General features: G+C 39.6%; 2 long non-coding RNA genes across 2 annotated transcripts; both read left to right on the top strand.

Moving 5' to 3' along the window:
* The first annotated feature begins 262 nt into the window (after nt 1-262).
* Nucleotides 263-5,049, top strand: LOC308408943. Its single transcript, XR_013973877.1, has 4 exons — nt 263-367; nt 1,928-2,657; nt 3,630-3,848; nt 4,460-5,049. It is a non-coding gene; the product is annotated as an uncharacterized lncRNA (long non-coding RNA).
* A 13,731-nt stretch (nt 5,050-18,780) lies between these two features.
* Nucleotides 18,781-20,110, top strand: LOC308408655. Its single transcript, XR_013973826.1, has 3 exons — nt 18,781-18,883; nt 19,196-19,240; nt 20,079-20,110. It is a non-coding gene; the product is annotated as an uncharacterized lncRNA (long non-coding RNA).
* The last annotated feature ends 4,169 nt before the right edge of the window (nt 20,111-24,279 follow it).

Raw genomic sequence — 24,279 nt, 5'->3', positions numbered from 1 at the left:
ACTGCAACTTCAGAAAACACTTGCAAAAAGAAAAATGCTGCAAAAAGGAAAACGCTGCAAAAAGAAAGACGCTACACTGCAACTTCAAGAAAAAAGCTGCACTGCAAAAAGAAAAACGCTACAAAAAGAAAGACGCTGCACTGCAACTTCAAGAAAAACGCTGCACTGCAAAAAGAAAAATGCTGCAAAAAGAAAAACGCTGCAAAAAGAAAAGCGCTGCAAAAGCACGCAAAGCACAACGGAAATAGGAAAAAAGACAACGGAAATGTTCCTGGGGAGACAATAACCCGACGGACCAGTTGCACGAACCAAAACATGCTAACCAGTGCGCTAGGACTGGGACACACTTCAAAGAAGTGGAGGAGAGGTAAATGTGTTGTAATCTCATGATTCTAATAATACTACAGATATCTGGAATATATATTCAAAGATAATTCTAACAAAGATAATGTTTAATGTAGCCTTAGAAATGAAGCTTTTTGAAACTCGAGAACAAATACTAACAAGTCAAAGTCATTAAGGAATATTGCAGTTAATGTGTTCAGGTTTTAATTTGGCATTGTCTTCATCAGGCAATGTATTGTCCATATTGTGGAATCCAGCTAGTGGGGCAAATTGGAGTTTTTTGTGGGTCCTGTGGAACTAACATTCAAGTTTTAGCACCTTTTATAGAGAATGGTAAGCACTTCACTTTCCTATAAGTTCTAGTATTTATTGCTCACCTTTTAATTGCTTCATAATGACTTATATACACCACAGTAGCTCTAGTAGTGCGTGTTAAACTTTTTTTGGGGGGGGGGGGATTATTATTCATGTGCCATTCCAAAGTACTATATTCATTTCCTTATTCTAAGGTTTTTGTATTGTTAAAGACTCTGTATGCAAAGATAAATCAGAATTCCAAAAACGCAAAGGCTGTCATGCGCCGTGGTGCGCGGGCACGAAAGGATCCAGGCGCAGACTCCGAGCTAACAAAAAGACACTTTATTAAAACAACGAAAGGCGACCCGGGGAAAGTAGAGAGCAAAACAGAAACTAAAAATCCGGGGAAACAATGACACGAGGAAGCCGGGATCGGGACGGCGGGGGGCTGCAATAGAAAGGGGAGATGATTACTAGGGAGCCAGGAAGCGGGGAGAACATATCAGGACTGAGTTAGAGTAGGGGCTTACGATAGAACGGAACCGTGGGAGCTCGGGAGGGAAGTGTGGCAGTCCGTGGGGGCAGGAAGTCCGTGGAATGGCGAGTGGGCCAGGTGAGCGCCGCGAGATCCAGTTGAGCCGGAGGACAGGCAGGTAGCAGACGCCGAGTAGAAATCTGGACAGAAGTAGGCAGGTTAAACAAAGTTCCAAGCAGAAGAGAATGCACACTTTTCGTGGAAGTCTGGTTACCACTGTGGGGATGACTACGGACTGGCGTGGAGCATCCGTCAGCGCCGGATTAAGTGGATCTCCGTGTAATCACCGGGATGGAGAGCAGGTGTGCTAGTGATGGCCCAGCCCGGGGGCGTGGCTACCCGAGCATCACGCATTCCACAGACCATGACAAAGGCATGAACTGGTAGGTACTAAGAACTGTATTCTGGTTTAAGCCTGCCACCGGTTCTACGGCATAATTTTAAAAACTAGTTTATGACTTAATAGGGCATATGTACACAGTGACGAAATTCTTCTAACTTCTCTAATTTTGCTCATTTTGAGTTGTCAGCATAGAGGTCTTAATGAGAGTGATAAGTCCTGAATCCTGGTCCATGTTCTTTGAGCTTTTGCTGGCCTTTATTTAAGCACACATCAAGAAGATTAAATACTTGAGTCATGTTTATTGAGACTTGTTTCAGATGTGGTATTTTTTTTAAAAACACTTATTAAGTGCATTTGTGGATTCCTGCGGTCGTAATTATCTTTTCATGTTTTCTCTTCAACCTTAGGCCCAGTCTCAGTCACAGACATCATCAATAAGTATTTCTCTGAGGGCCATACATATGAAGTGATCCTGGATTTTCCTGAAAACAAGCATAATATTTGTATGAGTCTGAGAACATTAAAGAGGAGGCTAAAAGATGCTGGAATGACTAGAAGGACAGACTTTACTCCCACTGACATTGTCATTTCCACTGTTACACAAGAACTGAGAGGCTCAGGTCAGCTTCTGGGTTACAGATCCATGTGTCAGACACTGCGACAAAAGTATAATCTGAAAGTTAAAAGAAATGATGTAATGCACATACTCTCAAGACTAGATCCATATGGTGTTAAGCGTCGCTGTAAACGCAGGTTTGTTCGAAGAGGATATTTTTCAGAAGGACCAAATCAAGTGTGGCATGTGGATGGTTATAATAAGCTGAAGCCCTTTGGTGTTGCTATTAGTGCATGTGTCGATGGATTTTCAAGGAAAGTTATGTGGCTCAGCTGTGGCAGCTCAAATAATGACCCAGGTATCATTGCAAAATATTATATGGAGTGCTTGTCACGGTTTGGTCAACTTCCAGCATGCCTTCGTACAGACTGTGGCACAGAAAATGGCACAATGGCAGCCATTCACTGTGCTTTAAGATCAGACCATGGAGATGAACTTGCAGGAGCCCACAGTCATATGTATGGTACCTCAACTACAAATCAACGGATTGAAAGTTGGTGGTCTTCGTTCAGAAAGCAAAGGTACATGGCTTTTAAAATATATTCTGAAACTAAAATTGAATGGTTCTGAAGGTGTTTCGTGGTCAGCGATATACTTTTTTTTGTGGGTGGGGTTTTATACTCAAATATTAAATTACAGTCACAAACAAACAAAGAAAAACATAGTCACCTACACATTTTTCTCATGTGATGCACAACTGCTTCAAAAAATATAATAAATGGTTTGGTATACCAGTGACATTTGTTTGTATTAAAACAACACACTCAAAAAGAAACTCCTACTCAGACATTCCACAAAAGTCCTAAAAAGGAACTATAAAAAACAACAAACAAACTGACATTCAACATTTTAATAAATTATTATGAATTATGAAGATTGATGTATTTAAAATTGAGTAAAATTTATTCAAATTTGTGTGCCTACGTAGTACCAAACTAACATCTAGATCAAATAGTTTACCTGTAGGGAGTCATATAAATAAAAGAACAAGGGTTTCTTCAAATTTGAGAACTGTAATATGAGTAATATAAGAACATTGATCCAACATGACAGAAATTTGTTAGAGGAGGTCATTCGTTTCAGACATTTCTTCGACTTTGTGTGCCAAAAAAAAAATACTGATGTTTTCACTAGCTTTTGGATTTCTGTGTGGTATCTAACAAGTGATAACAGCTTCAGTGTTCATGTAGAAACAAAATAGTACATTTATATGGACAGACCTGTATATTACAACTTTTCTTAAGTTCAACCGCCAAATGCAGGAATAACAGAAGGATTAATCATTTTGTTAAATTTTGTTATTTGTGTGAAGTTGCTTTTTTCTTCCTGCAGTGCATTGATGAAACACTTCAGAACATGTGAATAAGCTTTTCTTTGAACGAAATTGCACACATTTCAATATTCTTAAGATTACGACTATTTTTTTAAAGAGGACAATTACATTGAATTACTTGTGTTATTAAATTTTATATGCCTTGTCATTCCACCATTAGAACTCAGTTCTGGATTGAACTCTTCAGTGACCTGAGGGAGAGGCATCTTTTCAACGGCAGTCATGAACATAAATGCCTTCTACGATATGTCTTCCTCAATGTCTTGCAAAAAGAGCTTGACGAGTACAGAGATCTCTGGAACACTCACACCATCCGACCTGTGCGCCAATCTTGTTGTCCATCTGGTAAACCAGAAGCCATGTATCACCTGCCTCATAGGTATGTATTTAGTCCATGTATTTTATTTCATAGTTTTACTAAAATTTTTCTTCCTCAGTATAGTGTATTGTATGTGCAGGATACCTGTCCAGCTTGCTGTTATTAAACCTTTTGTTCATTTATAAAATGGTTCAGGAACAGTCCATCGATTATGTGCACTCTTTTCTTTCTTGACCTAACCACTTGAGTTAAGTAAGCAGTATGTCATTTAGGTTTAACAATTTTCCCTAACTGTTACTCACAGCAGGTATTACACACACTTTAGCAATTGAATAGTGTATTTTGTTGTTTTCACCTTTTTGCTGAATAGAAATTAAAGCTGCCACTTGTGTTTTGCCATTAGTTCTGTTCTCTGACTTCATGCACATACTTTTTATTTTTATATTTTTTTCCAAAAAAAAAAAAAAATGTTAGACAATCATATTTTAACTTTGGATCACATCTTGGCTAAAAATGACAAATGTAGATATATGCATAATTAAGATTCTTTAAAATCACAATTTCCAGAACTGACTTTTAATTATAAGATTGACTTTGCGCTTTTGCTGTAACCTTGAAGGATAGTACCTGGAGAAGTGACTGAATTTGTTCATTTTTCTGACTGACCTAAGGTATGGTGGAAGAGAGTGTGGATTCCAAGTGCCTCAAGACATCCTGCACCAGTTTGATGACATTCTACCTGCTCAGTACAGTCTATGTGGGGACGACAATCTCCAGGTTCATTTCACAAACTTGGAAAGACAGAGTGAGCTCCCTCGACCAGTCAACTGGACTACTGCAGTTGAAAATTATATAACACTCAAAAATATGACTGGACTTTAGAAGTCAATGTAAAATCATCTGCTAGATGTGGGTACAATTACCACTGACACTAATTGTCACAAACCAACTTTAATGAGTATTGAAAAAAATAGTACCATAGTTTTTATATAAATAGTTTCACTACCGTCAACTTTTCAGTGTGTACGCTTTCGACCTGAAGAAATCAAAAGACCATACTGTACAAAATAACTTGTTCCTTTTAATTAGGTGTTGTAACAAACACGTTGATTAATTTGGAGATCTGTTTTACAAACAAAGGTTTACAAAAGCATTCAGCGAGACCTGTATTTATGTGGGTTTTTCCTATTTCTTTTTTTAACTCCAAGAACAACTTGCATATCTTACAAAAAAATGTAATCAAACACAGAAGTGTTTGATTAAATAAAGCCTTTTAACTGAATTTATCAGATTTTTTCCCCTGTGTTTTTATACTAGCGTGTCTCAGTACATTAGAATACTTCAGAAATGTTTTATTTTGTTACATTGGCAATTTCTTAACACAGTGAAATATGTCTAACTTGTTCAACTGTCCCACTATGATACTATGCTTTTGAAATTCCAAAACCTGATTGAACTTTCTGCGATGCATTAAACTTTATGTGATTTACACAAATTATTAGAAATTATTAGAAACAAAATTTTCAGATTTTAAAATCACAAACTTCAAATGTTTGCTAAAACCATAAATGTGGCTTAAAAGCAAAAGGACTTGGACCTTAGGGAAGCCCAAACCCAGGAGAGTTCTGGATGCCATAATCTATGGCTTCTTGGAAGTCCTCATAACTGTGTAGCACTGGGATTTTGATAGTATTTGCACAGACATCTACTACAGGGAAGCGTGAAGTGGTCTGGAAAAGAAGTTGTGGCTTTGGCTGAATTGCTGCAGGAGGAATTTCTCTCAGTCCAGTTGCAAACATAAGGATGTCTTCAAGAGACAGACTTCCATTTCTCTCTGAAAATGTAAAGAGAATAAAAGTTATTTCTAATGATAATAAACAGGAAAAAGGTGCCATTACACTTTGCTGACATAAATGTACTCATTTCAACCTTTTCAACCAAATTTAATACCTTCTACAGAAAGCAGATAGTCTTGCCAGTAGCTTAGTACTCGTCTCCTCTTGACGCCTAGAGCTGCCAGGTGGACCAAATTGCACATGGAAGATGTTCTCAAGAAGATCAGCTGTCAGCCTGGTCTCAGTGTAGCACATGAATGAGAAGAAGAGTGAAGGATGCTGTTCCAGAGCGTTTAAAAAAATACATGTGTCATGGAACGGACATATTATAGTTGTTTAAGAAGTGTTACTACCACCTAGTGGTAACTAAGCAGAATGTCTTTTTTGTAGAGGAAGTGATATACAGGAAGTTGTGTGCTCTTTAGCTGCTGCAGTGACAGCATTTGTAATCTGATGGCAATCTCTGCAATCCTGGTGTTAAAGTCCACAATATCGGCTTCATCCGTAAGTTCCTATACATTTAATGTGTATTAGTAAGTTTTGACGCTGTTTTGAGTTAAATCATATGGAGGCAGGTAGATGCTTGTATTTTGTCAGCAGATGCTTTATCTGTGGTCGTGTGTTTTTCACTAGAACAATGTTATTCTCCCAGTGTAATGGAACATGTCTTCATTGTGTATTTTGTATTCCTTTTCTTTGTACAGTTTTACAAAAAAAAGAGAGAGAGAGAATTTATTTTCATCATTAAATCCTGCCAAACACAACAAGCGGCCTGTTTCTTGGAGGATGAAGTGCTGGGAATAAAGATTGTTAAGCTAGCTGTATAGCTGAAATTACGTTGCCTGCAACAAACTTTAGTGAGGACAGCATAGTAAAAGGATGACCACTCAACGTGGAAGTTAAGAAGAGTGAAGGATTGTCAGTCTGCATCACACTGCAATGGAAGCCACAAGCGCCTCAGCACAAGCTTTAAAGGAAGATAGAGCTGAAGGCTCACGAGATGAAGTTGAATCGGGGTCTATTTATTCACGCCACAGCTCAAAGAGGTCACGCTCTTCACGCTCATCAACAAGCTCCAGAGTAAGCTATGAAGCAGCCAGGGCGCGAGCCAAAGCAGAAGCGGCGAAAACCAGACTAGCGTTCACGGAAAAGGAAGGCGAACTGAGAGTCGAAAAGGCCAGACTAGAAGCCAAGATAGATTATATTAGTCTACAGAAAGAAGCTGAGGCTGCCCAAGCTGAAGCTGAGGTGTTGGAGGCAGCTGCAGGAGACGTGAATGAATCCAACAACAAAGAATTTGACTTTCTGCCCTTGCCAGAGAGTGCATTGAAAAGGACTGATCACTATGTTACACAGCACACAAAAGATCAATTCCCACAAGAACCCAAAGTAGAGAATGATTCGACTTTACCGCCAACATCCACTCCATTTCCAAGCTACAATCAGAATGCACAGCCCCAGCTCATCGACAATGGAGCCAGCTTCCCTCCAAATAATGCTCAGCCACTCCATATGAACTTCCCACAGCAAGAAGATGAGCGCTATCAGCACAGGGTACTGCCCGACAATCGACCACATCTAAACAGCTCCCACAATAATGACTCATCTACAGATCTTGCCAAGTTCCTTGCTAAATCCCAGCTGGTTTCCTCAGGCCTAACAAAGTTTGATGACTTACCCGAACACTATGAAGCCTGGAGAGAAACGTTCATCAACACAATCGAAAGTCTGAGTCTATCAGCAAGTGAAGAAATGGATCTGCTTATCAAATGGCTGGGTAAAGAATCTGGTGGGCATGCAATCAGAATACGGTCTGTGAATATCAGACAGCCTAATGTGGGACTTAGAATGATCTGGGAAAGACTAAATAAAAAATATGGTGCTCCAGAGGTGATAGAAAGAGCTCTCTTTTGTAAACTTGAGAGTTTTCCCAAGATCCACAACAGAGAGAGTCAAAAACTACAAGAACTGGCTGACTTGCTTACTGAACTCGACGTTGCTAAACGAGAGGGTTACCTGCCAGGTCTAGCCTATCTTGATACATCAAGAGGTGTGCAGCCAATTGTGGAAAAGCTCCCTTTTTATCTCCAAGACAAGTGGCTGTCACACGGGTGCAAATACAAAAGAGATCATCATGCTGCCTTTCCTCCTTTCTCCTACTTCAAAGAATTCATCTGCAGAGAGGCTGAAGAGAGAAATGATCCCAGTTTTAACTATCCAGATCTTTTCACTAATTCTTACAGAAAAGAGAAGTCAAATCAAGCGAGACCTGTCTCCGTGCACAAGACGAACATATGCATGGCTTCAGAGCCCAAAATAGGAAATCCAGAGAAGCTATGCCCCATGCACCACAAGCCTCATTCTCTTCAAAAATGCAGAGGTTTTCGAAAACTGCTCTTGGAAGAGAGGAAAAGGTTCTTAAAAGAAAACAATATATGTTTTCGCTGCTGCGCCTCTACGACTCATCAAGCCAAATCTTGTGAGGCCACCGTAAAATGCGAGGAATGTGACAGTGATAAACACATTTCCGCTCGGCACCCCGGACCAGCTTCGCGCTCAGATGCAGTTCCTACTTCCTCGACAGAGAATGGCGGGGAGAGGTCGGACACAGAGGCACAGAGTGTCACATCCAGATGTACCCAGGTATGTGGGGATGGGTTTCAAGGGAAATCCTGCTCAAAGATCTGTCTGGTGAATGTGTATCCAAATGGCCACCAAGAGCAATGGCAGAAGATGTATGTCATTTTAGATGACCAAAGTAATGTTTCACTGGCCAGATCTGAGTTTTTTGACATGTTTGGTCTCAAGGGAGCAACCATGCCATACACACTGAAAACCTGTGCAGGTGTCATAGAAGCATCTGGGAGAAGAGCCCACAGTTTTATGATAGAATCGTTGGACGGGAAAGTTACCATGCCTTTGCCTGCACTTATAGAGTGCAATGATATCCCAAATAACAGGTCAGAGATACCCACACCCGAAGCTGCATGTCACCACCATCATCTTAAAAGAGTGGCAGATAAGCTTCCACCACTTGACCCAGAAGCAGACATTCTTCTTCTATTGGGAAGAGACATTATAAGAGCGCATAAGGTTCGAGACCAGTATAATGGTCCACTAAACGCCCCATATGCACAACGCTTAGACCTAGGGTGGGTCATAGTTGGAGAGGTGTGCATAGGAGGTGCACACAACACGACTACAGTGAGTGCTATGAAAACCTGCATCCTGGAAAATGGCAGACCAAGTCACTTTGCCACGTGTGAGAATAAGATAAAGGTGAAAGAAAATCCTAATGGCAAAGATGAGAAAAAGAGAACCCCACCCAATAGAGACATTCAAAATGCATTGACAGTGACTAATCTTGGGGAAACAGTCTTCAATGCCACAGAAGATGACAACCAGCTAGCACACTCCATTGAGGATTCAGTCTTCCTACAGATCATGGAAGAGGAATTCTTCCAGGATGAGACAAAAAGCTGGGTTGCCCCTCTTCCTTTTCGGCACCCACGTAAACGTCTGCCAAATAACAGATGTTACGCTCATCGCCGTCTGATGTCACTGCGGAAGACTTTAGATAAGAAGCCCGAAATGAAAATGCATTTCACAGACTTCATGCAAAATATGTTAGACAAGGGACATGCTGAACTTGCACCACCACTCCAGGAGGGGGCAGAATGCTGGTATTTGCCCACGTTTGGTGTTTACCATCCCAAAAAACCAAGCAAGATTAGAGTGGTATTTGATTCCAGTGCTCAGTATGATGGAATCTCGCTAAACGAGGTGCTGCTGTCTGGACCAGATCTTAACAACACTCTCATCGGTGTCCTCCTCAGATTCAGGAAAGAGCCTGTAGCCATAACTGCAGATATTCAGCAGATGTTTTACTGTTTCGTTGTTCGTGAGGACTGCAGGGATTTCCTTAGGTTCCTGTGGTATCAGGATAACGATCTGAGTAAGGATGTGGTGGATTATCGCATGCGTGTTCATGTTTTCGGAAACAGTCCATCACCTGCAGTGGCAATCTTTGGCCTCAGGAAAGCAGCAGAGCACCAAGAAGTTGAATATGGCAGTGATGCGAGGCACTTCGTAGAAAGAGACTTTTATGTAGATGACGGCCTCCGGTCTTTTGCTACAACAGCAGAGGCCATTGATGTTCTGCGTCGAACACAGCAGATGTTGGCAGCATCTAACATCACTCTGCACAAAATAGCTTCAAATCGAGCAGAAGTATTGAAAGCATTTCCTGCAGATCAAAGAGCAGACAATGTAAAAGACCTTAACCTCTTTGTGGATGACTTACCAGTCCAACGCAGTCTTGGAGTCAGCTGGAACATAATGACTGACACTTTTGGATTCAGTATTCCTGAGAATGAAAAGCCATTTACACGCCGTGGTGTCCTGTCAACAGTAAACAGTCTGTTTGATCCTTTGGGGTTCATAGCTCCTGTTGCAGTGACAGGGAGACTGATTCTAAGAGAGCTAACAACCGAGAATGCAGACTGGGACGTAGAACTCCCTGAGGCTAAAAAAGAAAGTTGGAGAAGATGGAATGAATCATTGTCAGCACTAAAAAACCTGGATGTTCCACGAACATATGCCTCTTTCTCTGTTTCAAAAGCACAGCACGCTGAATTATTGGTCTTCTGTGATGCCTCTGTCAAAGCAATATCTGCAGTTGCTTATCTTAAGACAACGAATGAACAAGGTCTCCAAGAGGTGGGCTTTGTTTTCGGGAAATCCAAGCTCGCTCCCAACCCAGGCCTCACAATCCCAAGACTGGAGTTGTGTGCTGCTGTCATGGCCGTTGAGATAGCCGATCTAGTAATGAGGGAGCTTGATCTAGATCTCAAGACAGTGAAATTCTACACTGACAGCAGAGTTGTATTGGGATACATACACAACGAGACTAGGAGGTTCTATGTGTATGTGAACAATAGAGTGCAGCGCATCCGGCAGTCAACACGACCTGATCAGTGGAACTACATTCCTTCAGAACTAAATCCGGCTGATCATGGGTCACGTTCTGTTCCAGCCGCCGAGCTTGCCGACACCACGTGGCTAACAGGACCAGCATTCCTAATGAAACAAACAAAGGTAGCTGCCAGTGGCGATAAAGGATCAACATTTGACCTTGTGAACCCAGATGCTGATGCTGAGGTACGTCCTGAGGTAATCTCGCTCGCCACACAAGTTAGTAGAGACAAACTTGGCTCAAAACGCTTCCAGCGTTTTTCTACCTGGACCACACTCAGTAAGACTGTGGCACGTCTGTGTCATATTGCTCAGTGTTTCTCTCACTCCTCAAAGAATCAAAGGTGTGTTGGATGGCACATGTGCAAAAGTGGCCTGTCAGTCATTGACATTGTCAGAGCAGAACAGATCATCATAAAATGTGTGCAAGAAGAAATGTATTCAGAAGAACTGAAATGCATCAAAATGAAACATGACCTTCCGAAAACCAGCACTCTGTACAAACTCCGACCCATTCTCGACAGCGAAGGTATGTTAAGAATAGGTGGAGGCATTGGTCGAGGACAACTTGAAAGTGGTGAAGTCCATCCGCTAATAATACCAAGCCGCAGCCATGTAGCAAGCTTGCTTGTTTGTCATCATCATCAGGCTGTAAAGCACCAGGGCAGGCATTTCACTGAAGGCGCAATTCGCAACAGTGGTCTGTGGATTGTTGGAGGGAAACGTCTCATCAGCAGTATTATTCACAAGTGTGTTACATGCAGGAAACTAAGAGGAAGAACCGAGCAGCAACAAATGTCAGACCTACCCACAGAGCGCCTTCAGGCTGACCCTCCATTTTCCTATGTTGGCCTTGATGTTTTTGGACCATGGGAAGTGGTGATACGCCGTACCAGAGGTGGTCAAGCTCAAGACAAAAGGTGGGCTGTCCTTTTCACATGTATGGCCACTCGAGCCATACATATTGAGGTTATTGAAACAATGACGTCCTCAAGCTTTATAAATGCGCTCCGAAGGTTTTTCTCCATCAGGGGTCATGCCAAACAGCTTCGCTCGGACTGTGGGACCAATTTCACTGGAGCGTTCAAAGAGCTGAAGATGGATCCTGGCAATAAGAGCGTAGAGGATTACCTTCTTCAACAAAAATGCACTTGGGTTTTCAACCCACCTCACTCCTCTCATATGGGCGGCGCTTGGGAGCGCATGATTGGAGTGGCAAGACGGATTTTAGATTCTATGCTTCTTCAGGTTGGACATGTAAAACTCACTCATGAGGTCTTAACCACTTTTATGGCTGAAGTGAGTGCCATTGTCAATGCAAGGCCGTTAATACCAGTTTCTACTGATCCTGAGGCGCCTTTCATTCTAACACCTTCCATATTGCTGACCCAGAAGGGGGGTGTTCCCTCTCCTACTGTAAGTGAGTTTTCAAGAGGGGATCTGCTCAAAAATCAGTGGAAAAGAGTTCAGGCCTTGGCAGATACCTTCTGGGCTAGGTGGCGCCGTGAATATTTGAGCACATTACAGAGTCGGCACAAATGGCAATCTCAGAAACCTAATCTCAAAGAAGGAGATATTGTTCTGCTCAAGGACGATCAAGCCAAGAGGAATCAGTGGCCTATGGGAATTATTGTCAAGGTTGTTCCCAGCAGAGATGGACTTGTTAGGAAAGTTGAAGTTAAGGTGATACGGAACCAGACAGCGAAGGTCTTCTCTAGACCAGTTTCTCAAGTAATCTTGTTGTTTTCACCACAGGACAATGACTCATCAGCAAGCTAGAGGATTGAGACTGTGGCATAAAGTGGCATATCTTTAATATGCCAGGCGGGGAGTGTCATGGAACGGACATATTATAGTTGTTTAAGAAGTGTTACTACCACCTAGTGGTAACTAAGCAGAATGTCTTTTTTGTAGAGGAAGTGATATACAGGAAGTTGTGTGCTCTTTAGCTGCTGCAGTGACAGCATTTGTAATCTGATGGCAATCTCTGCAATCCTGGTGTTAAAGTCCACAATATCGGCTTCATCCGTAAGTTCCTATACATTTAATGTGTATTAGTAAGTTTTGACGCTGTTTTGAGTTAAATCATATGGAGGCAGGTAGATGCTTGTATTTTGTCAGCAGATGCTTTATCTGTGGTCGTGTGTTTTTCACTAGAACAATGTTATTCTCCCAGTGTAATGGAACATGTCTTCATTGTGTATTTTGTATTCCTTTTCTTTGTACAGTTTTACAAAAAAAAGAGAGAGAGAGAATTTATTTTCATCATTAAATCCTGCCAAACACAACAAGCGGCCTGTTTCTTGGAGGATGAAGTGCTGGGAATAAAGATTGTTAAGCTAGCTGTATAGCTGAAATTACGTTGCCTGCAACAAACTTTAGTGAGGACAGCATAACATGACTACATGAGGGCACATCCTTTATCGATATGCCTGTAATACTCTGCCTATTGCCTTAATATTAAATAATTTTTTGAACAATAATTATTGAAAATATTTTGTCATGTCATTATACTGCCGCAAGTAGAGGTGGCATGGGCCGCGAAACTGAGACACAGGCATTAGAGCCTCTTAATGCTTGTTTTGTTTGGGTTTCCACCAGAGTGGAATTAACAAAAAATAGAGAGGGCATAGCCTAACATACGAAATAGGAAAATAATGATGTGTAATCTATTTATTTCAACAAAAAAACTGTATTCTGAATACCACCTATTTACACAGTAACTGTAACGGAATACAGTTACTCGTATTTTAAATACGTGACAGTGTTACATGTATTTCGTTACTCCCAAACACTGCAAACATATCTGTAGTATTATTAGAATCATGAGATTACAACACATTTACCTCTCCTCCACTTCTTTGAAGTGTGTCCCAGTCCTAGCGCACTGGTTAGCATGTTTTGGTTCGTGCAACTGGTCCGTCGGGTTATTGTCTCCCCAGGAACATTTCCGTTGTCTTTTTTCCTATTTCCGTTGTGCTTTGCGTGCTTTTGCAGCGCTTTTCTTTTTGCAGCGTTTTTCTTTTTGCAGCATTTTTCTTTTTGCAGTGCAGCGTTTTTCTTGAAGTTGCAGTGCAGCGTCTTTCTTTTTGTAGCGTTTTTCTTTTTGCAGTGCAGCTTTTTTCTTGAAGTTGCAGTGTAGCGTCTTTCTTTTTGCAGCGTTTTCCTTTTTGCAGCATTTTTCTTTTTGCAAGTGTTTTCTGAAGTTGCAGTCCGTTTGGCCTCTCAGGGCCACCATACATTAGGAACATAAAGTTTCACATTCTTTTTTCTATTAAGATTTCTGCAAAAATCTGAAATACTTTAATATAGAACATGCTTAATCAGTTGGAATATGGTATTTGTAATGTGTTGTACTTATGTATGTATATACAGTAGACAGCACTCAGCAATCTTCCAGTTTGTAGAACTGTTACTGTATGCTATATTGGAAATATTTGTTACTCTTCCTGTAGTAAAAAAAGTATTAGAATGTTAAAATTAGTAATTTATTTTGGCACTAACCAGAAACACAGTAACAATGTGTGCAGCAGGAACAGATGCACTTCTATGTTTAGTGTACGGATTCCTACCAGGTGAAGCACTGAAAATGTTATTTATATATGTATATGTATTTTCAACTGGTGTTGTTTTGTGGTCTCATTCCCCAAGCAATTTGTTGCCTTATTTTGTCCCCAACACTCACTGCTGCTTCTGCAAAGTCAGAGTGCTAAGTGCTGTCTACTACAGGTAACTCCACTTCAAAAAACCTGAACATTCCCTTTAGCTTACTATTTTAATTGGGGGGAGAAACTAAGAAAGCAATTACTGACCAGATGAAAAGGCTGCACATTAAAAAGGCACAACGGGCTACACTGTTAAGAGAACTTAACCACCCAGTCTATTGAACATTCACATTCATTCCTTCATGTTACTGTTAACTACACCTGTGTTTCTATGAACTGTTAGGGTGGAAAACCTAAAACGTGTAGGGCAGAGTGCCTTGAGGACCAAGGTTGGGTAACACTGACCTACACCACATCCATCACCCACATAGAGCTTGCGAGAATGCTGTTAAATTCACTGCGAAAGTCTGGATAGCTGTGATAACCAAGGGGCAGCTTTAGTACACATCCACATGTGTGGGATTGTGGTCTGCGGAGGAAATCTGTAGTTTCTATGAACTCAATTAGTATGGCTTTATCCAACAGATTGGATCCTGTGCAGAACCGCAGGAAAAGCTGAAGATAATTGAAATCAATTTCTCCAATGTATCTTTTCAGGTAATGAGAAACTGTTGACTGGGCAGCTGTCATCTCCTCTGGAAAGATTAGAAGCTCCTTCACTGGTTTTACAGTCGGTTTTTTTTCTGCAATGAAATGATACAGTCCTTCTGGTGGGAGTAAACCAGCTACAGAACCCACAACGGGACGGCAGCACTTGATTACAAACATTGGGGCCTGAATAAGTACTTTGTGTCCTATCTGTGCCAAAACAGGGAGCAGTGTGTCCTTGGTAGGAACCTGCTTGCACTCATGTGCATCAAGTACTTCCAGCAATTCATCTGTATCCACTGAATTGAAGTCATCCAAAGCCTTCAGGAGAACAGATAGCTCTTCTTGTGAGACGTACAAAAGAAAGGAATCTTTTAAACAACTGGTTGTCGAGCCGTACAATATCTCCTCCAGAAAGGGTATTGCAAGCTTCACTGGGAAGTAACCAGCTTGTTTCCACCCTACAACAAACACTCTAGCTATAGCCTGCCATTCTTCACACTGAAAGTCATGCCGGATGAATGGGACTTTTACCTCAACTCCCAATGTGCAGCTGTCATAGAAATCCATCCAAAATTCTGTCAGGCAGTCCCGCAAAACACCACTTCCTTCCCCCTGTTCAAGCTCTCCATTTGGTAACAACATTTTGATATTGACCTCAGATGAAATAATGTTTGAGTCCTTAAAGGCACTGATCAAATCAGTAAGACAATGACCTCTTCTAACAGTCAGTATTACGGATCAAGATCGTGGTTCAGGGGGTGCTTGGTAAGGAATATTGGCCTCTCCTGTTAGCCCCGGTGAGAGAGACAATGTGTGATGAGGTGGATCAGACTCTTTTTCTGTAAACAGTGTTTCAGGGTTTAGTTCAACCACACTAATATCCACCCTGTTACCCCCACTAATAATAACAACTGCATCAGAATCTTCACTTTCACCTATATTTGGCAGACCATCCCATGGTAATGTGTCATTCAGTTCCAAATATCCACTTATGGAAGCTCCATCATTAATTACAAAGTTTGATGGTTCTGAATTTATGTTTTCCACCAACAGATCATCAGCGGCCTGATTAGGTTCATTGCCAGTGAGATCTACCACAGAGGGCTGGGTTATTGCATGATCGGCCTCTACGTCTTGGGGCTGCTGTTGTGTTTTCTTTCTGGTACACAGATAAAGTCGCAGAATTTTGACTTTACTTTGCTTATACAACTCATCAACTGTACTGGAAGCATCCACATGCATCTGTGAGCTCTCAATATGAGTTGAATAGTGTGAAAGACTTTTGGTTTTTTTTGAGGTGCCATTGGGGAAAAACAGATTTTCAGCCATAAGTTTGATATTTGACACTGTTTCATTTTTATCTACAGATAAATGCCTTGTTCCACCACCACTTACAGACTTCACCTGTTTGAACCCACCCTTCTCCTCATCAAAATCCATCCAGCCAACCTTAATTCGTCTCACTGTTCGTTTTGCATTTGTATTTTCTGCCCACTGAGACAATTTCTTTTTAGGAGGCATTCCCTCAGCTCCTGTCAGTCTTTGTCATAGCCTTGAGAGTATAGATTCTTTCCTGGATGGTGACGTCGCCAACTTTGGGGATGTACTTTGCCAGGTCATTGTCTGTCATTAAGGGAATGACAGTTTCATCAATCTGAAAAATATAAATAACAAATTAATAAAATTGTCAATATTAAAAAAAACAATGAATACATACAACTGCATATTTTAGAGTTGTTTTTTGCTATCTACTTTCGATAACAGATACTTTTGGTAATGTGGTACACATTTGTCCAACATAAAATGAACAAAAATTACTTTTTAAATTACTCTTTAAACATATCATGTCATTAATTAATGTCACTGATTAAACAAAAATATGAAATTCAATAAATTTTTTTAGAATGTGCATAGTAAATTGTGGATTGCGGCTCTCCGTTCAAAAATAAGCACACAGACACATGCACGCACACAGCAACAGCTGCAGTGGCTTACATTCTCATCTTCAAGTTTCTTGATCACATCTTCTTCAACTTTACGCTCTGTTAAGAATTCTCGCAGCCGAGTATCCATAGCTGACCTCTAAACCACATGAAAATGAAATTAGTATTTTTACACTCAGTTACAAATTTTATGTAGCAGATTTTTACATGATAGCCTACCTATAAAATCACTTTATCTATGGCAAATCAGAATTTGATAATGATTGTTTTATTACTTAGATATTATCTATGGTAATGAGGAATGGAGCGATTGTCTACTTGGAGTTTAAGTAGTTCAGTATGAGCAATGACAACCTGCATCAATACAAAATCATTCCGATCACTGTATGCTTTATTAGTTCCCTTGGCAACGTGAGCTACTGTAACTGCAAGGCTTCATCCGGTGATGCATTGAAAGCTACGGCTCATTTAGCATGTATTACCTTAACAAGTGTGACTCACATGATGCTACTTTCAAAGGAGATGTTCAGCAAAATTTTAAGATGCTTTCCATCTAAAACTGTTATTATTGTCCAGACCAGATTAGTTGCACCAGCTAGTATGGTGATGTGGCCAGGGTAAAAGAGAGACACCTTCGTGACACAGAGAACTAAGGTTTTATGTTGAACATACCTCGTTTATTAGTAGCCTTCAGCCTTGCTCTACTTTGAAAGTGTGCTGCGGGGCCGCCGCACGTCCTACAGTTAAAAATGAGTTTACGGCTACATATTAGCACAACAAAACAACGTGTAGTAACAACATGAGGATACAACATTTGAAACGTCAGCAGATACCATTTATTTTTTTTTAATTTTTTTTTTTTATTTTTTTTTTTTTAAACGGATTTACTTTACCAAATTGACCATCCCAGCCTTGCCATAATGGTCCATTTGATTCACCTTTTATTGTTTATTTTATTTTCACTTACTGAATACGGGACAGACTTGACTGGGGGAAAGAAGGGGAGAAAGAAAGAGGGAAAGAGAAACAGCTGAGAAGAGGGACGGGGGAGAAGGGCAAAAACCAAAAACCAACAGAATGAGCAGAAAAAGAAAAAAAAGAAGAAAAAAGGAAAAAAAAATGCATATATCAATCACCTGGGTCACCTGCTGAGAAAGAAAAAAGAAAACAAGCAGAAGAGAACAAGAGTAATAGAATAAACAACATCACAATGATATATGGGAATATGACAGTAAATACTAAATATTAAACATTATTGTGCAGCACATAAGATCAACAGAACACAGTGTGCTTTGAGGTAGGAGCCAAGAAGGGTGTAGTTTGTGGGTGTGATCACCCGTGTGTACACCTGTGAGCATGGACGTGTTTGTTTTTTGTTTTTTAAAAGGTTCCTTCATGTAATGATCTGCTAGAGGGTGTGGGGGGGCCACAGCCCCGTCCTCCAGGGCATGAAGCAGGTATGCAGGAGATCAAAACTCCAGACATCCAGAGGCCCCCAGAACACAAGATACCATTTAGAACATAGTAACAATATAAGTCTGAATAAATAACTGCCGAATTGCGGGATAACAATATGAAATAAATATAAAATATAATACACTCACCTTAAGGACATCACCAACAGCAAGGACTCCGTACTATGGCTGACGCAGGTTCTAGTGAATGTGCCCTGGGATGATATATATATATCATCAAGTGTTTCGTGGCCACAAATAAGTATTTCGTGGCCACAAATAAGTATTTCGTGGGCACGTTATACCTATTTCGTGGCCACAAATAAGTATTTCGTGGGCACGTTATACCTATTTCGTGGCCTCAAAATGATATTTCGTGGCCACAACTTATTTATTTTTTGGACCATGTCATCAGAGGGGCTCCGTAGAGTACTTACCAAGGTTAGAAACAAAGAACAGTTATGCTTTATTAATGTTCGCTAATTACAATGTTCCACATTTCCTTGCTTTTTAAGTAATTTTTTGGCTTTTCAGAGTTTTTGTTTTTTATTTTTTTAGCAGTAATGTTTCTGCCTATTTATTTCAGCCCATGAAATCGAATGCAGATCTTCCTGATGTGAGATTTACATAAATGTAAGTAATTTTGTTTGTCATTGTCATTAATGTTGTTGCTGTTGTTGTTTTTGTGCAGTTTGCAATCATATAAACCTAGCAAGCATCAGTCAGCACAGTGACTAACCTAAACAGATTCTTGCTTTATTCACATATATTATATGTAATTATATATACCTACACATTGTAACTAGGGTTGCAGCCACTTGGCCCCACCCAATTGTTGTGACAGCCCTGATTGTACTTATACACTGCATCTGAACAGGGAACAGTCTGCCACATTAATGTATTTTTAAGTGACTTGTCTGTAATACATGACTTTGTTTCTTACAGATGTCAAAGTCTCAACCTCATGCTGCCCTCTCCCATCCTCCTAAAGTAAGTATTTGTTATTGTAGTTTTTTATGCAGTGTCTGTGTCACATGCTAATCATAATTATTGAAATAATAATTGTTTTCTAACAGATTTTCCAAAACACTAGTTATGTTTGTTGTCATTCAGACCAATACTACTGCTTAGACATTGCTTAGTGGTCATGCATGTTTGACAAGCTCGTTATGATACCAAAACAGTAGGCCTGTCACAATAATCGATATATCGACTTAACACACAATACATGTACATGACCTCAATAATTGTTGATGATGTAATTTATCTGCCATTATATTTACAAAAATAAAATATAATGACAACAAAACAATAACATTAAATAACATTTAGAAAATTTACTATTTAGTCAAGTATTTCAGGTATCTAATATTTTGCTTCATAATTTCAATGATCTACATACTTTAAGAATTAGATGTTGGTTTGTCAATTGAAAGTGTGTAGATCTTGCATTATTATGGTGTTATATTATGATTATACATTCAAAGACATAAAATGGTCTTAAAATGACAATGACATAACTTGTCGCAATTGTTTATGGGGCAATATACCGACCAACAAAAAGTCGTTATCGTAAAAGGCCTTCAAAATAGACAGTTTTATGATTGATAAATTCAAAAAATAAATACATTTAATTTCTCTGAGATTCTCTAATATTCAGTTACAGTTCACAACACAGCTACCTGTACATGCAGTATTATACTGTAAATATAAATATCTGCATTTAGCATCCCACTAGAAGAGTCACAGTTACTGCCTCTTTTTTTTTTTTTTTTTTTTTTTACAAATACCTGTACTATTACTAACACATTTACTGTTTTACTTTTAGCCTGTGGATACAAATGCAGATTTCCTTAATGTAAGTTGTGCATTTTAATTACATCATGTTATTTTTATTATTATTTATTTATTTATTTTATTTTACATTCAAATATTTCAAGCTTCTTGGTTAAAGAAGCTTGATTGCTAGTAGGTAAAGAATAGTTCACCTATAATTGATATTCCCAATTAATTTCTCACCTCTGATTGAATGCCTTTGTTTGTTTGCCTTTTTTGACTATAACAAAACATTTTTGCAGGATATATATGGTGAATTTATATGCATAGATACAGTCGTAGTGCTTGACACATGCACACAGCAGTAGATGTACTAAAAAGAAAATAATTACAATCATGATGTTGATTGCTGATGTCAGTATATATATTTTAGAGGAATGTTTTGTTTTTCACCCAAAATGAACTATATTGCTTCAGAAGAGATTTATTACCCTACCGGACTCTTATATATTGTTCTGTTTTTTGTTTGTTTTTGTTATTTTCAGGTTCAATGGTGTGTGTTCTTCTAATGGCCGCCTTCCCACTGGAGGTTTTGAGCCACAGCAATTTAAAAGGTAAACAGCTTTGAAAGTCAGTTTAAATGGTTAGCTAATAGTACTCTAAAAAGCCTACAACTCTGTCACCAGTTTCTTTACCAAAAAGTACCCATAAAAGTATCTCTCAATAGCATATCATTGTAGTTCAAATGTTTAGTTGTACAAATATCAAATTTTTGGAAATCTAAAACTAGTCAAACACTCAAATGTTCATGGTTTTTATAGGAGGACAGAGCAAAACGGACATCGGCGCAGAATGAAGAACTGCCCTGTTTTATTGATTTTAAAATATATAAATATATTTTAAAATGTATTTTAGCACATATATTTTTTGGCCAATTTTTGTATATTTTGAAATATATTTCAAAATGTATTTTAAAATATATTTTTTTACCGTATGGGTTCCGGTGAGTTGACTAACTGCGCTAGCATAGCAAGCTAATCGTTAGCTAATCATTAGCTTAGTATAATGTAAATTTCATGTATTCCTTTTAAGTGCTGTATTATCTTTTTATTTCTTCCCTTGTGAATGTTTTAAACCAATCGGAAATATTTCTTTGGAAGCTAGTAGGTAAGTTTTATTTATTGTAATGAGATGATAAATATGAGCAGTCTTTGGCTAAATAGTACTGCGACCACGTTTTGCACTTTCCTCGTGCATCAGTAATGTACATTCTCTCAATTCATTGGATTGATGTGACTGCTGTTCACAAAATATGAGATTTGAGTTAAATTTGTATGATGTGGTAATTGTTTTAAGGTTCTTTGATTAATTTTATTATTAATTGCATTAATTCGTTATATACAAAGAGTGAGAGACATTTGATCACTAGTGTTGATTAAGTTGTTATATGATATTCATGTAAAATATGTTCATTGCCCTGTGCAGGTTGGTTTTTTTGTTGGAGTCTAAAGTTGCGAGCCAGGATGCCGGATCCCCAGCTGCGATGCAGGAAAGATTTCCAGCCTACTTAGAAGTGACAACTGCGTTACTTCTTGACAGATAAGCTTATGAGATCTCAGAACAATACACTACCTGGGTAGTACTACTAACATTAACACTATACACACACACTCACACACCTGAACTGAAAAGACTGAAAAGAACTCTGAACACTGAACTCTGAACTCTAAAACTGAATACACAGACTGACAAATATCGACAACTGGAACTGTTGTGAACTGTTGAATGACTGTTTTTCGTTTTGTTTTGAATAAATGTTGACTGTTCTTTTAGCTGTGTGTCATTCGCTCCTTAGTCGATTCCTAGAGAACATAAGCCCAAGATCCTAACTTTCTCTACATTCAGTAGTGGTAAAGTATCGTGTGTTACATAAAGAGGTCCAGACGCTTTTCTTTGCAAGCTCCTTTGATCTTCTTCACATTCCAACCACACTTAAAATTAAGAGTGTATAACCTGCACAGCCACTATCGCAGTGGCCTGTTCTCAGAACTTCTGTTCTGTCTGTGTCTTTCACCTACGTTCTCTGGCCTCTGGTCTAGGCTGTAAAGTTTGTCAATTTTGTTTGTCTCTCTTTGTTATCCTGCCTACAGCATTTGCTTCCAGTGAACTGCCAAAAATGGATAAAACTTAAAGGGTTAGGGTTACAGGATCACAGAAACTGTTTTTTATCAATCTCCAATGGAAACCTAAAAAAAACACTATTCGTTTCGGCAGCAAAAATATATAGTGTAGCAGTTTGGAAATAGATATCAAAGAAGCCGTACTACAAAATAAGTCAGCACTCCAGAACACTGATATTGTGGGGTACGTTCAGTGAAGAACAGAGCTGCGTCTATGTTCAGATAGACCCTTGTGGACAAAGGTAACTCCAAGAAAGCTGGTAGTCCTGGAAGTCCAATGGCAGGATATCTGCTAAGATGGTCTCAAAAGGCCTACAGCGACAGTGAATGAAATGGGAGAAGATCAAAAAAGCAAAACTCAACTCCTAAATATGATAAAATAATACAAATAATACGTTAACATCAAAATCTGAGCTTTAAAATGTTTGAAACACAGGCAATGACCAAGTGTCACCCTAGCCTAATCAATAAAACAGAGCTGTGGCGTATGGCTCTTTTTGGAACAGCTGAAAACCATGTCATGTCATTCTGAATTTTTTACCCATGAGTAAGTAGTTAAAGAGCTTCTACTTGTCTGACAGTAAACAAAAGTTGTCACACATTCAAGTGCTTTAGTGTGGAAATGTTAAGAAACAAGAACAAAATGTGTTTTTTATTTTTCATAACTGTTGTGTTCTGGGATGTGCACTGTGAGGATTCATGACAGATCCCAAATGGCCATGGAAATGGAAACACTTTTACTAGTTTTGCTCCATCGCCTTTGTGTGCAAAAAGCATTGACACTGATTGAAAGAGTTACTCTGATATTACCATTGTCTTACTAATGCAGGTTCATATAAAAAGCACCTTCATTATTATGAAGGAATTTGTTTGCCATGTTTAATGTAACATGTCTACAGAAGAAGACTTTCTTTGATAATTTTTGGACAGTAGCTTAGTTGAACAGAACAGCTACCAGGGAGGAGGCAGCACACCTCCAAGCCCTCACACTGTGTCGTCTTGATGCATGCTCAATCATCCAGGTAAGTAAATCTCCAAAAGTTGATTCTGTTCATCTGGACGTAGCATTTTGTGGGAGAAAAGTTTCGTCACTCATCCAAGTGGCTTCTTCAGTCTCAGCTGACTGCAGGTTTCCCTAATCTTATAAACAGTACATTGCATAATGACTGATACCAGCCCAGTGAAGGAACAATGGGCTGGGAGGTCAGTTCCTTAATCTGGTTTCTACCAGCCTGGGACGCACTGACAGAGGCGAGGCTGCCGGACACTGGCGCCACCAGGCCCTCTGACCACCACCATTAGGCAACGGGTGAAGTGTCTTGCCCAAGGACACAACGACCGAGACTGTCCAAGCCGGGGCTCGAACCGGCAACCTTCCGATTACAAGGCGAACTCCCAACTCTTTCGTCACTCATCCATGATCACCCACATTTGTTACTGTGGGCGATCGTGGATGATTGATGAAACGTTTCTCCCACAAAACGCTACGTTCAGATGAACAGAATCACCTTTTGGAGGCTCACACTGTGTCATGCTTAGGGATTAGTGATGTGTCGGTCGTGAACGAAACGGCTCCCAGAGCCAACTCTTTGAAGTGAGTCGGCTCTATATACCACTGTATATATTTATATATAAACATATATAAATAAAACCACGGTTTTTTTTTTTACATTAGTAATTCCTTTTGTGCATAATTTTATATTGTTGTTAATAATAAATGAATTAAAGCAACAAAACAACCTGAAGAGCCGAAAGTGCCGGATCTTTTTAGTGAGCCGAGCTGAAAGAGCCGGTTCTCTAAAAAGAGCTGGAAATCCCATCACTATTAACCCTTTAAGACCTACCATAGAACCAAGTCCGCCAGAGCTACATGAAACATAAGAACATCATGGAGGCATCAGCTGTTGATGTTGTGCAGCTGGATGGAACCAAGTCAAAGGAGGCGCTGTTCAACTTTGTCTATGGCGACATCCTGAATAACATCCAGAAGTCTCTCTAACAAAAATCATCTGTTTTTACATGGTGTGGTGCCAGTTTTGGGAGCATTTCAAGTTGCTATACATCAATACAACA

Source organism: Rhamphochromis sp. 'chilingali', assembly GCF_963969265.1.
Source record: "Rhamphochromis sp. 'chilingali' genome assembly, chromosome: 13".
NCBI lineage: Eukaryota > Metazoa > Chordata > Actinopteri > Cichliformes > Cichlidae > Rhamphochromis > Rhamphochromis sp. 'chilingali'.
The sequence above is the reverse complement of the archived record's forward strand: the minus strand, read 5'-3'. Positions and strand labels throughout refer to the sequence as shown.